The 13,453-nt window shown below is 36.2% G+C and overlaps 1 long non-coding RNA gene across 4 annotated transcripts; it reads right to left on the bottom strand.

The window, feature by feature from the left end:
- LOC109833846 lies at positions 6,336-12,715 on the bottom strand. Of its 4 annotated transcripts, none has more exons than XR_002245365.1 (6): positions 12,327-12,715; positions 11,678-11,784; positions 11,446-11,584; positions 11,253-11,369; positions 7,304-7,609; positions 6,336-7,211 (listed from the first exon to the last, which is right to left on the bottom strand). It is a non-coding gene; the product is annotated as an uncharacterized LOC109833846 (long non-coding RNA). The 4 variants fall into 4 exon arrangements; XR_002245366.1 differs by having other exon boundaries at positions 6,336-7,411; positions 7,508-7,609; XR_002245364.1 differs by having other exon boundaries at positions 6,336-7,609; positions 12,294-12,715.

Raw genomic sequence — 13,453 nt, 5'->3', positions numbered from 1 at the left:
TTGATGATCATGGCCTCAAGGAGTGGTAATGGGAGGAAACAAAACATGCCATCTACATTAGAAATTGCAGGACTGATTGTGGAAAATGTTAAAGAAACAATAGGCATTCGGGATATTGTTGTCCAGGAACGCAAATTAGGATTGTCAAGAATTAGCGAGCTTCATAGCAATGCAATACCCATTGCTTTTTCCTTGTGGAGAGGATGGCTACAGGCTGGGAGTAAAGTTATTGGAAGCATCAAATACCAGTTTGAAAAAGAAAAGAAAAGATATGACCATGAGAGAATATGTTGCTTTCCGTATACAACAGCGTCATAGTGAAGACAAGACATTACTTTACTCTAGAAAGTTCCAAACCTATATTGTTGATTTGTTTACATGCATTGAAGAAGATATGCTTCATTGGGTTAAACAAAATCAAACCAAGATCAGAGTTGAACTATACAGTGGAATAAAGGATGTTGTTTTCAGAGGAGATATAGAAGGATCTCAAGTTGGACAAATGATTGTATTGACATATTCTTTCACAGAAGGTCCATGTTATATGAATCAAAATTATCAAGATGCAATACCTCTATGTCGTAATTACGGGGAATCCAGATCTTTTTATAACAATGACAGCAAATCCAGGTGGCTAGAAATCAAAGCAACTTTAGAAGAAATGGAAGGACAAAGATCAGATGAGAGGTCGGATATTGTAGCAAGAGACTTTAAAATCAAACTTTACCACCTAATGGAGGACCTCCAAAAAAATGGTCATTTTGAAAAATGTGTTGGAGGTATGTTCATTTCACATTTTACACTATGCAGGAAATCTAATCATGATAAACAATAATATTTTAAAATAATTATTATGAATAGTATATAGTATATGTTCATATGCATGACAAAGAAAATCTAATCATGATTCACAATAATATTTTAAAATAATAATTGCATATGCATAAACATATAACGTGACGACCAAAATTTAAAGACATTAATTTATAGAGTACATGTTTAGTGATTTTATCTATGTCATAAATTAAATGAATATATACCATTAGGTGCCATTTTGACATACGATCATTTACAGACACAAAATTATGCCGAACTTTATTTCACAACTTAGTATCTTAAGTTGACACACATGTACGTGCACACATTATCATTTACAATTTCATGAACACTCAGTTAAATGCTGATTATATTAACATGAATGAATCAGATGTATGCATTATACATCTGATTATCCTACTTATGACAATGATAACACATGTTATTTGAAAGTTTTTAAACAGATCAAGACAATAAAATGCCTAGTTCATTTATATTATGTAAGTTCATATCCAAGGTTTTTTGTGAATTTAAGACTATTATTTTTAAATAAAATTTTTCTTGAGTAGTTAATACATGCATATGAAAAATGTATATATTCATTATGATAGTGATAGCACATGTTACTTCACATTTTTTAAACAGATAGCCCTGCGATACAATCATTTGATCATTTGTTTTATGCATGTTTATATCACAAGTTTTTTCCTGTTAATTTGATACTCTCACTTATTATTCATTTTCATATACATGTATCAACTATTTAACCAGGTTGTTGTATAGTGGTATAAACTGATACATGTATAGAAATAAGACGACACTTTGTATTAGACAGTTGGTTAATAGCTTTTTTAAATGTATACTATATATGATCATTTATAGTTACACGAACACTCAATTAAATATACATTCTAATTCTATTTACAAATTTGTATCATAATTATAAACCGATATGTGTACATACTCTATATGAAACTGATAACAAGTGTAATTTCACAAGATGTAAACAGATCAAACCAATACAATTCTTTACTCATGTATGTAATGTATGTTCGTACCAGTGCTTTTTACTAAATTTAAGACTCTTACTTATATACATAAATGTCAAGTTTGCCAACAACAATGATATATACGAACAATTCATTTACTAGCATGGTTCGGTCCAAACCGAAAAACCGACCGAACCGACCCGAGCCGACCCGAAAAAATCGGTTTTATGAGTAGGGCGGTTCGAGTCGGTTTGAAAACTTTTCAACCCGAACCGACCCGAACATCGGTTTTATGAGTAGGGCGGTTCGAGTCGGTTTGAAAACTTTTCAACCCGAACCGACCCGAACCGACCGAATATAGTGCAATACTACCCATTCTGATCTCAAACCCTACCCGACCTGTCCCCAAAAAGTCAAAGACTCAAACTCTAAACTTATTTTCTGGATCATCATGGGTTAAAAACAGTATCATTATATCAGTGTTTAATGTTTCATAATCTCCTACTTTGTTGATATTTTTTCTTTAACACAGTTTGTTATTTGATAAGAAGTTTGATGAAGTTAGAACCGAACAAACCGAACCGAACCGAACCGACTTGCAACAATTAAGTTCGGTGATGAAGTTAGAACCGAACAAACCGAACCGAACCGACTTGCAACAGTTAGGTTCGGTTTTGAATTATAGGCGGTTCGGTTCGGTTGTTCAAATTTTGGTAAAAACCAAACTGAACCGACCGTTGCACACCCCTACTTACATGTGACTATAAATTGCCATAATCCATGCTATAATCTAGTCAAATATTATAACTCACTTTCTTTCTCCGCTATGCATATATCTACCAAAGAAATAATCGATTACAAATATTAATTTCAAACATGAATTTCATGCAATCTCTAAAATAGTTTATCAATAATTTATTTGTAGCTGTATATACGATAGAATTTCAGAAACGTGGACTGCCACATGCGCATATCTTGCTATGGCTTCATGAGAGTAACAAATATTCGACACCCGTATTGATTAATAAGATCATTAGTGCTGAGTCCCGGATGAGAAAAAAGATTCAATTGGGTATGCAGCAGTTGGTCAATATATGATGCATGGATCATGTGAGAGTATGGCTCCATATTCACCATGTATGAAACATAAAAAATGTTCAAAGCAGTTTCCAAAAAAATACATTTCTGAGACAATACATAAATGTGAAGTTATATACACAGATTGTAGCTCATCCTACAGTGAAGTATCTTATATGTCTAACTTCTTCTTTGTGCAACAAAGTGTAAAATTAAACTTACATTTGCAAAATAATGGAACAGGTCTAAAGTGTACATATATACGTTTATTTCCTCATTCAGAAAGTGATATAACTACAATGACTAGAATTTTTAAGGAAGGGACAATGGTTAGATGCATTTCCTCATTCAGAAAGTGATATAACTACAATGACTAGAATTTTTAAGGAAGGGACAATGGTTAGATGCAATAAATGGTAAAGATTATGTTCTCACAGTAATGACTAGAATTTTTAAGGAAGGGACAATGGTTAGATGCAATAAATGGTAAAGATTATGTTCTCACAGTTAGGGATGGAAGCGAACCGAATATACTTAATAAACAATTAGTTTATTATTCGACCAGATATTCGATCAAGTTCGATTCGATAGTTCATTTAGTAATAAATAAACATTTTTTAGATATTCGATTTATAAAATAAATAGAATTTAACCAAATGTATGTTTGATTCGATTGATTATTAACTATTCGATAACTTTTTATATCCTTTTACATCTGAGTTCTATAATTAAACTTTTTTCCAAATACTACTTATCTAAATTTTTATATATAAATGTAACCTATATAAATACTCAAGAGGGGATTCTAGTTTAGGGCAAGGGTTTTCCATTTTCTTTTTCTTGGCCATCACCCTTCATTCCAAACCCCGACTCTAGGGTTAGGCTCTCTCCTCACATCTTTGAGATCCGCTCAGCCGCTCAACCACTCCGACGATCGTCTTCGAGATCCGCCGCCTTCGCTCAGCCTCTCGGCCACTTTTCTCCGACTCTTCTCTCCAAGATCCGCCCCTCCGCTCGTCCCTCACTCGTCTTCGAGATCCGCCACCTTCGCTCAGCCGCTCGACCACTTGTCTCCGAGTCTTCTCTCCAAGATCCGCCCCTCACTTGTCTTCGATAGTCTATTCGGCCGTCGACAGTCTCCTTCTCCGTCGATGCTCTCTTCCTCTCGAGTCTTGAAGCTCTCATCCCCCTCCGGCGTGTCCTCAACCACCCCAATCTACCATCCATGTAATATAAAGCTTAAATAAAAATTTTCATTTTTTTATTTTGACTGAAATTAGTTTCTAAACGAATATTCGCGAGTACTTGCTGAATGCTAATATAAGTTCTTAAATCGAATTCGAATAATATTAAGTCTCTGAGCCGAATATGAACACAAATTCGAACATGTGGATTAGGGCTGAATTCGAGCTCGAATAGCAAGATATTCGCTCAGATTCGGTCGTTTACCAGCCCTATTCACAGTGAATGTATTGGAATAGATTCCTTTTTGGCATTTTATCATCTCCCAACAAAAGATCTCAAAGCCCTATTTATCCGCCTCAAAACCCCTGCAGACCCTTGTGTCAAAAAATCTTTAAACACTCAAATTCCCAGCGAACACTAATGCTAGAACTCTAAATATCCTCTTCTTCCAACTCAAATCGTATCCGAACCCTAATGCCAGAAACTCTAAACACCCTCATTCTTCCAATTCAAAACACATCTAAAACCCTAACGTTAGAAAATCTTAAAACCCTCTTCTGCTACCACGAAACCCATCGAAAAACCCTAATGCAAAAAAAACCATAAAAGCTTTTTCTTGCAAATTAAAACTCATCTAATCCCTGATGCCAAAAAATCTTACAAACCTCTTCTTCTTCCACATCAAAAACCCATCGAAGCACTAATTTGATCTAGAACGACGGGCAAGAAAAGTAAAGAAACCTTACTATGATCAAATTGGGCTTGGTGCCGAGTCTTCCGTCTATTGTCAATGAATTGATTCCCGCAGCCGCATGACATTCTTCTTACAGGATACAAAGCGAGAATGTGACTCTTCAGACTATTAGGAAGAAGATAATGCTTTTTTGGGTATTTTTTTGTTGAAACAAGGGTCGCATAATATTGCTCCATCATCGCGAGAAAAGAGGCGGACGAGAATTATCATCCACGACCTCATCCTCCTCATACTCCTCCTCGGTCAGAATGAAGAAGTATAATAACGAGTCCAGGCTCAGCGTCACAAATCCAAACCGCCATCTTCTTCTTCAAGGATCGAACAAAGATTCTTCCTCGCCAAAAGAAAGGAAAAAAAAGAAAAAAACCCAAAGCCCTAATCCCCAATCCCCTTCATCGATGGATATTTTCGAAGACAAATCTTTCAAGCTGAATTATATAACGAGTCCAGGCTCAGTCTCGCAAATCCAAATAGCCATCTTTTTCTTCAAGAGTCGAACAAAGATTCCTCCTTGCCAAAAGAAAGGAAAAAGGAAAAAAAACCAAAGCCCTAACCCTCAATTCCCTTCATCGATGGATATTTTCGAATACAAATCGTTCAAGCTGAAGAACTTCTTCATTCTGACTGAGGAGTATGAGGAGGATAAGGTCGTGGATGGTAATTCTCCGCCGCCTCTTTTCTCCGATGATGAAGCGATATTATGCGACCCTTGTTTTAATAAAAAATGCCCAGAAAAGCATTATCTTCTTCTTGATGCTCTGAAGAGCCACATTCTCGCTTTGTATCCTGGAAGAAGAATGTCATGTGGCTGCGGGAATCAATTCACTGACAATAGGCAAAAGACTCAGCACCAAGCCTAATTTGACCATAGTAAGGTTTCTTTACTTTTCTTGTTTGTCGTTCTCGATCAAATTAGGGGTTGGATGAGTTTTTGATGTGGAAGAAGAAGAGGGTTGTAAGATTTTTTGGCATCAGAGTTTAGATGGGTTTTAATTTGCAAGAAAAGAATTTTGATTTTTTTTTGGCATTAGGGTTTTGTTGGGTTACGTGGTAGCAGAAGAGGGTTTTAATATTTTCTGACAATAGGGTTTTAGATGGGTTTTGAAGTGGAAGAATGAGAGTGTTTAGAGTTTTTAGCATTAGGGTTCGGATGGGATTTGGGTTGGAAGAAAAGGATATTTAGAGTTTATGGCATTAGTGTTTGCTGGGAATTTGAGGGTGTTTAAAGATTTTTTTGGCACAAGGGTTTGCAGGGGTTTCAAGGCGGATGAATAGGGCTTTGAGATCTTTTGTTGAGAGATGATAAAATGCTAAAAAAGAATCTGTTCCAATACATTTCACTGTGAGAACATAATCTTTACCATTTATTGCATCTAACCATTGTCCCTTCCTTAAAAATTCTAGTCATCACTGTGAGAACATAATCTTTACCATTTATTGCATCTAACCATTGTCCCTTCCTTAAAAATTCTAGTCATTGTAGTTATATCACTTTCTGAATGAGGAAATGCATCTAACCATTGTCCCTTCCTTAAAAATTCTAGTCATTGTAGTTATATCACTTTCTGAATGAGGAAACAAACGTATATATGTACACACCACAGATGTGTTCCATTATTTTGCAAATGTGAAGTTTAATTTTACACCTTGTTGCACAAGGAAGAAGTTAGACATATAAGATACTTCATTGTAGGATGAGTTACAATCTGTGTATATAACTTCGCATTTATGTATAACCTCTGTTTTCTGTGAATTAGTGTGTGTGGCATTGCTTGTTCCTCCGATGATATTCGACTAGCAGGTAGCTTAGGGTTTGGAGGTAATGGAAGATGGCTTGGGTAAAAAAAAACAATTTAAGTCATTCAATTTTGTTCAGGAATTTCTTTTCACCTGATGTTTTGGTTGGCAACTTACTATTGGTCATTGGTCTCATTTCAGTCTTAATGCCACAGTAACTATGCTGGCGATCATTGGTCTCTCAATCTTAACATGTATGTGCATCACTTGTTTGCTGTTCTTTTATGTTGGTAGCCTAGGTGCGAGTTCTTTGCAGCAGGCGTAGTTTTAAATTTGTAGGGAATTAATTCTCCCTTGGTTAAGTTGCTGGTTTTAGAGTAGCTTCTATTTGATTTCTTTTCAATTAGCACAGATCCTTCTTACAATAAGTATCCTTCAATAGAATAGCTATGGACTTTGACCCATGTAGCTCCTTAAAAGTGAAAGGAATAGATCCCTGGTTTTAACAGAAACGAATTCAAAATGCTTAACAACCTAGGAAGGTAACGAGAAAGCATTCAGTATATAGCAAACAATGTTCAAAAATGAAGGAATTATGTTAGGGAACTTGCCTTTCTTCATCAATTCTGCTACATCTCAAAAGCACCCTTTAGCTAAAAAGAATAAATCAAACTTAAGTTAAGAGCAGGTGAAACTTATATGTTAAAGAAAAAAAAGGAAATGAAAGAAGCAGCAGGTTTCTCACCTTTCCGAGTTTGCATTGATTTGTGGGTTGAGAATTGAATATTGTTATAATATTGTTGATTACTTAGGCTATAGATTGATATGTTGCTGCTGCCATTGAGTCAACACACTAACAAATGTACGCATACATGAGAAAGAAAATCACATTTGTTAGATTCATTCTAGCACTTAATTACAGAATCAAAGTTTAAGTCATGAAATGTACTTTTAAACATAAGGGTAGTAAGCTTCAATGCTGGTTCCTACCTCCAAACCATTAAGAGGAACCTGTAGGAAATTGAATAATCTCGATATTTTTTGTTTGTACCTGTAGCAGAGCTGAAATTCTTTTGAAAATGCTCACTGAAGGTAAGTTATTAAAGAGGATTTTTTTTTGGGTGAAGGAGTGGCTTTTCAGCTTAGGGCCTGTTTGGTTATTTCCTAAAAAACCAAAAAATAGAAATGAAAACCAAAAAAACTTAAAAAGTACAATTTCACACATTTCCATCCTTAAAACTCACCCACAACATCTAATAAAATATTATTTTTATCCAACAACTCATCCACCACATCTAATAAAATATTATTTTCATCCAACAACTCATCCATCACATCCACCACATCTAATAAAATATTATTTTCATCCACAACATCACTCAACTCATCTCATATTTAAAAGTCACTCACATCATCCAATAAGATTGTGATAACTCATCTCATCTCATTAACATTTTATTTCTTTGTTTTCCTCCCAAAAAACTAGGAAAATAATTTCCTTAAGTGTGGGTCACATCATCCAATAATATAATGACAACTCATCTCATCTATTTTCTTATTTTTAAGAAATAACCAAACAAAAGAAAACAACCTATTACAAGAAATATGTTTCTTATAATTCATTTCCTTATTTTTTCCGCCAACCAAACAATATCAAAACAAGTTTTATTAAAAAATCACTCACATCATCCTATAATAAGGTGACAACACATCTCATCTCATCTCCATTTCTTTGATTTCCTTCTTTTTTTAGCCAACCAAACAATCCCAAAACCTATTTTTCTTAGAAATATGTTTCCTTTTCTTTGATTTCCCTCCTTTTTTAGGCAAACAAACAGCCCCTTAGAGGGAGGGAGGGATGGAGGGAGAGGAATAATTATAACAGATGGGATTGACAGTATGGAAGAGATGTCAGGCATCATAATTGATAAAGATGATTTTGGAAGTTTTAGAGGGAAAATTCAGTTTCCATTCTATTTGTTTTAATTGCAGATGATATTAATTTTGACAAAGTTGTAGTATATATAATCTATTTCAAATGTTAGGAGCGCGAGTGTCATGTCTAGCATTTATTGAATGTTATGTATCTACTCTTTAATGGTCATTTGATGCACGTTTTCGTTTTAATTGCAGATGATATTAATTTTGACAAAAGTTGTAGTATATATAATCTATTTCAAATGTTAGGAGCGCGAGTGCCATGTCTAGCATTTATTGAATGTTCTGTATCTACTCTTCAATGGTCATTTGATGCATGTTTTCTGGTGATCATCATCACTTATATATATATGGTTTATTTTGTAGAGAAGGAAAAAACAATTAGTAGTGGAGGGATGTGAGAGATCAACGGTTGGATTCTGATCTGTGGGTATAAATCTAATTTTTGAACAAATTCCTTCAACAGTTCGTTTATTTACTATTTCTGTTTTCCCCCTTTTGTAGGACTAAGTGTTACAGTGGCTCACATCTTCTTCTTGTATATAACATTTGATGAGGATCTTTTGTACCTTCTTAAACAAATCTGTCATTAGACTGGTACCAAGATATGCTGAGAAATTAATAGGTGGATCCTGATCAAGTGGTATGTATTTGAATTTTAAAACATATTTGTTCAACAGCTCTTCTGTTTATTTTTTCTGTTTTTCCCTTTTGCAGGATGAAAGACTTAAGAGGCTCCTTCTTCTTCTATTCGGTGTTTTCCTGAAGTTCTTCTGTGTCTTCCTATACAAATATGTTGCTTGATTGATCCTGAGACATGCTGAATGGTGTAGATTGACCTGTGACACGCTGAATGGTGTCGATGGAGCAATCAGCATGTCACATGTCAATCTACACCATTCAGCATGTCTCAGGATCAATCGACATATTTGTATAGGAAGACACAGAAGAACTTCAGAAAAACACCGAATAGAAGAAGGAGCCTCTTAAGTCTTTCATCCTGCAAAAGGGAAAAAACAGAAAAAATAAACAGAAGAGCTGTTGAACAAATTTGTTTTAAAATTCAAATACATACCACTTGATCAGGATCCACCTATTAATTTCTCATCATATCTTGGTACAAGTCTAATGATAGATTTGTTTAAGAATGTACAAAAGATCCTCAGCAAACGTTATATACAAGAAGAAGATGTGAGCCACTGTAACACTTGGTCCTGCAAAAAGGGGAAAAACAGAAACAGTAAATAAACGAACTGTCGAAGGAATTTGTTCAAAAATTTAGATATATACCTACAGATCAGAATCCAGCCGTTTATCTCTCACATCCCTCCACTACTAATTGTTGTTTCCTTCTCTACAAAATAAACCATATATATATATATAAGTGATGATGATCACCAGAAAACATGCATCAAATGACCATTGAGTAGATTGACCTATGACATGCTGATTGCTATTATTCCTTTTTAGACATTAGCAACTAATTTCATCAATACAACAAGTTTTTAGACTGGTTATCTGGCCTTAAGAAGTATTTTGCTGTTTGTGTTTAATTTTCTTTATCTTTTCGGTGACTGACTAATCATGCAAAGGTTATTAAGATTTCAGAAAGTTATTTAATTAGCTCCGTCAAGCATCTGCAATATTCCGATGTGCAAATGTTGTCTATTGAGATTCCAGAAAGTTACTAAATGAATTCCATCAACCATGTGTAATGTTTTGATCTGCGAAGCTTGAGATTTCAGAAAACACTGCGCATGGTTGATGGAATTCATTTAGTAACTTTCTGGAATCTCAATAGACAACCTTTGCACATCAAAATATTCCATAGAAAGTTATAAAGTTGCTCCATCGACCCTGTGGACGTGGTGTTATCACCAATTTTCTGAGCAGCCCCTACATCTTCTTATTTTCTCAAATATTCTTTCTTAACCAATTGGCACGAAACGCTGACTTCAAAATTTTTTTTGGGTACACTCAGCTATTTCCCTCCAGCTGCCTTATTTTTTCATTCATTTTGGTTGGAAATGGTTATTGCTTCTAGTTTCAGATGAGGTCGTAAAATGTGAGAAATGAAGTGGTGCTCTGTTGTGTTAAAATTGTTTGTGATTTCATTAAACTTGTGCATCATGGTTTGTGTAACAGTAACATAGCTTCTACTTCGAAGTTTAGGTTTAAATGGGTTACACAGAATGAAAACTTGAGTTTATTTACAAAAGGAAGAAAGCCCAGGGGCTAGGGGTGTTATCGAAGCGGATACGGCTCGGATATCACACTTACCATTTCCATATCCGCTTTTTATAAACGGATACAGATCATTCTCGGTAAGAAAAAACCTTAACCATATCCGCACTTATCGGAAACGGATACGGATCGGATATTTGAGAATCTGATCGGATATAATCACGGATACAAACGGATATTCACATATAATTAGAATTACAACCAAATAGGTAAATGTATGTGGTTGTAGGCTTCTCCTTAATTCACATATAATTAGAATTACTGAAATTGAGCACAAATCTATTACTATTAGAAGCCAACCAATCACTCTTAATGAGCACTAGTTGAGAGTAAGGCTTAAATCTAAGTAGTTGTGTGCTACAACTGGATGATGCCCTACAGCCTAGATGGTAGCTAAACAAAGTAGCAAGAATTTGGATGTTCCACAGCTCCTAAGAATTTTTTTAATAAGAAACTTCACATAGAATTAATCAATTAAAAGCGTAGAGATATGGATGGTAAGAAATACAAACATGCAGTATATTCATCTCCTATTCTCTGGGCCTCTGGCAGATAACTTTTAGCAGGGAAGTAATTTGCTTTTCATTCAATCTCTTTGTGCATCTCTGCCCTTCAACTATTTTACATGCCTGTAATTGATACTTAAAGAACTATAAAACCTCCAAAATTGTTATGTTAAATAAAGATTAATTTTATTAACCTCACCTCCATTAGTAGATAATTTGCCTTCTTCTGATTTCCTACTTGAAGGCAAGGCAGGTGAGGTTATTAAATTGTAAAGCCATACATTTCTTTGAAGTATTCAACCACAGATTTCATGTTGTTTTGTTCATCAACTGGGAAACTGTCCAGCGAAAATTTTAAGAACCATAAGCAATCAGGACATATCCATATTCTTGAATATGCATTAACAAGATCAACGATTTAAGTTTCTTACATCAGCTCTCTTGTAGGAAGAGATGTCAGTCCTGAAACTCGATATTTCCTTTGTACGCTTCCTCTATGAGTGTCTTCAACTTTTACGCCTCTAAGAGCCTTCTTGATCTGCTCATTGCAATGCACAAGCATTAATAAACCTTTCAATATACAGAACAAAAATTAAAAATGTCAAAAACTTTAGTAATCTAATCTAATGTAGAGCTTACATCCTATGTACATGCTACAATTAACCAACTTGCTTATATCTCAATAAATATCATACTGGAAATGAAGAACATTAGTTATACAGTAAAAGCTACATCAACATTTGAAGCAAGTAGTAGCTAAGCTAACAAAGGAAAAACTAAACAAAAAAATCCTAAATCTTGTATGTCAATCCTACACGTCCAATTTTTTCCCACCATATAAAGATTCTGTTACTAAGAATAAATTGTGAGGCTTTTCAACCCAAACAAACTCCGATCAGAACCTAATCCAAAGACAAATTACCAGGAGCTAAGCCCAAAGCTCTCATCTTTCAACAGATTTCAATCACTAAAATCTAAAGAAATCAACAAAATCTCAAATTTATTCTCAAAAATCACAAAACAACCCAATCAAAGAGACAAGCTCACCTTGCCTTCGCCGACATCTGGAGAAGTTCATACCTGAGGATTCAGGGGTCAAAAGCTGCTCGAATCATGAGACGCGACGATATCTCAGCGTCAGCGGCCTCGAGCTCAGCGACGACAACGACGAGCGACGGCCTCGAGCTGGACATGGATTCACCTCTATTTGTTGGGGACATCAGCGTCAGCGGCCTCGAGCTCAGCGACGACGACGACGACGACGGCGAGCGACGGCCTCGAGCTGGACAGGGATTCACCTCTATTTGTTGGGGATCTCAGCGTCAGCGGCCTCGAGCTCAGCGACAACGACGAGGGGGTGAGGGGTGGAGACTGGATAGGGCAAGGAGATGGAGAGAGTTGGATTGTCGGCGGCTACAGCCTGGCGAGTGGTGAGGTTGGAGATTAGGGTTTAGGAGTTGAATGAGGGATTTCATTTTATACAGTCGGAGTCGGGTAATGCGTACGGGAGCGGACATTTATGAATGAAGTTCGGTCGGGTCGGTTAATACGGGTTGAAGTTGCCTGAACCCAACACCCGAATCGGTATTATATTGCGGATATCCGTATCCGTAACCCTCATATCCGTTACCGAATCTGTATCTGTTACCGTATCCGCCCGGTTTCAAAATTAGTCTATCATATCCGCAACCGTTCGGATAAGGATGCGGATAGGTTCGGATATATCTGAACCGTATGCATAAGATAGATACGAGTTAGAATTTGTTCTGAAGAGACTTTGTAAAGAAAAGTATAATAAATCCTACCCTATTTCGCCTCTGAAAAGTGTTAGCAGCATCCGTGCCAAAATTGAACATCTTTTGCAAATAGTAACAAAGAAATCAAGTACTTTGACTAATTAAAGAGAGTCAAGTGTGACTAGATCCTTTGTGTTATCTCCCTATTGTGGAAGACCCCTTGTAGTTAGGGGTGTCCATTTGGGTCAAAGGCCCGGGCCCGACCCGGTGTTCGGACCGGACCCAGCTGGTCCCAAGCCCGGCCCGGGCGCAGGCCCAGGGGCCCGACTCGGTGGTTCAACAAGCACATTCGTGATCGTTTGGCCGAGCTAATCAGGCCGGCCACAACAGTCACGAATGTAACCATTGTCCGGGTAGACCGGCCCCGGCCCGGTCCGAACTTCCATAACGATTATTTTTTAGCTTTTGACT

This window comes from Asparagus officinalis, chromosome 3 (assembly GCF_001876935.1).
Source record: "Asparagus officinalis chromosome 3, Aspof.V1, whole genome shotgun sequence".
NCBI classification, from domain to species: Eukaryota; Viridiplantae; Streptophyta; class Magnoliopsida; order Asparagales; family Asparagaceae; genus Asparagus; species Asparagus officinalis.
The sequence above is the reverse complement of the archived record's forward strand: the minus strand, read 5'-3'. Positions and strand labels throughout refer to the sequence as shown.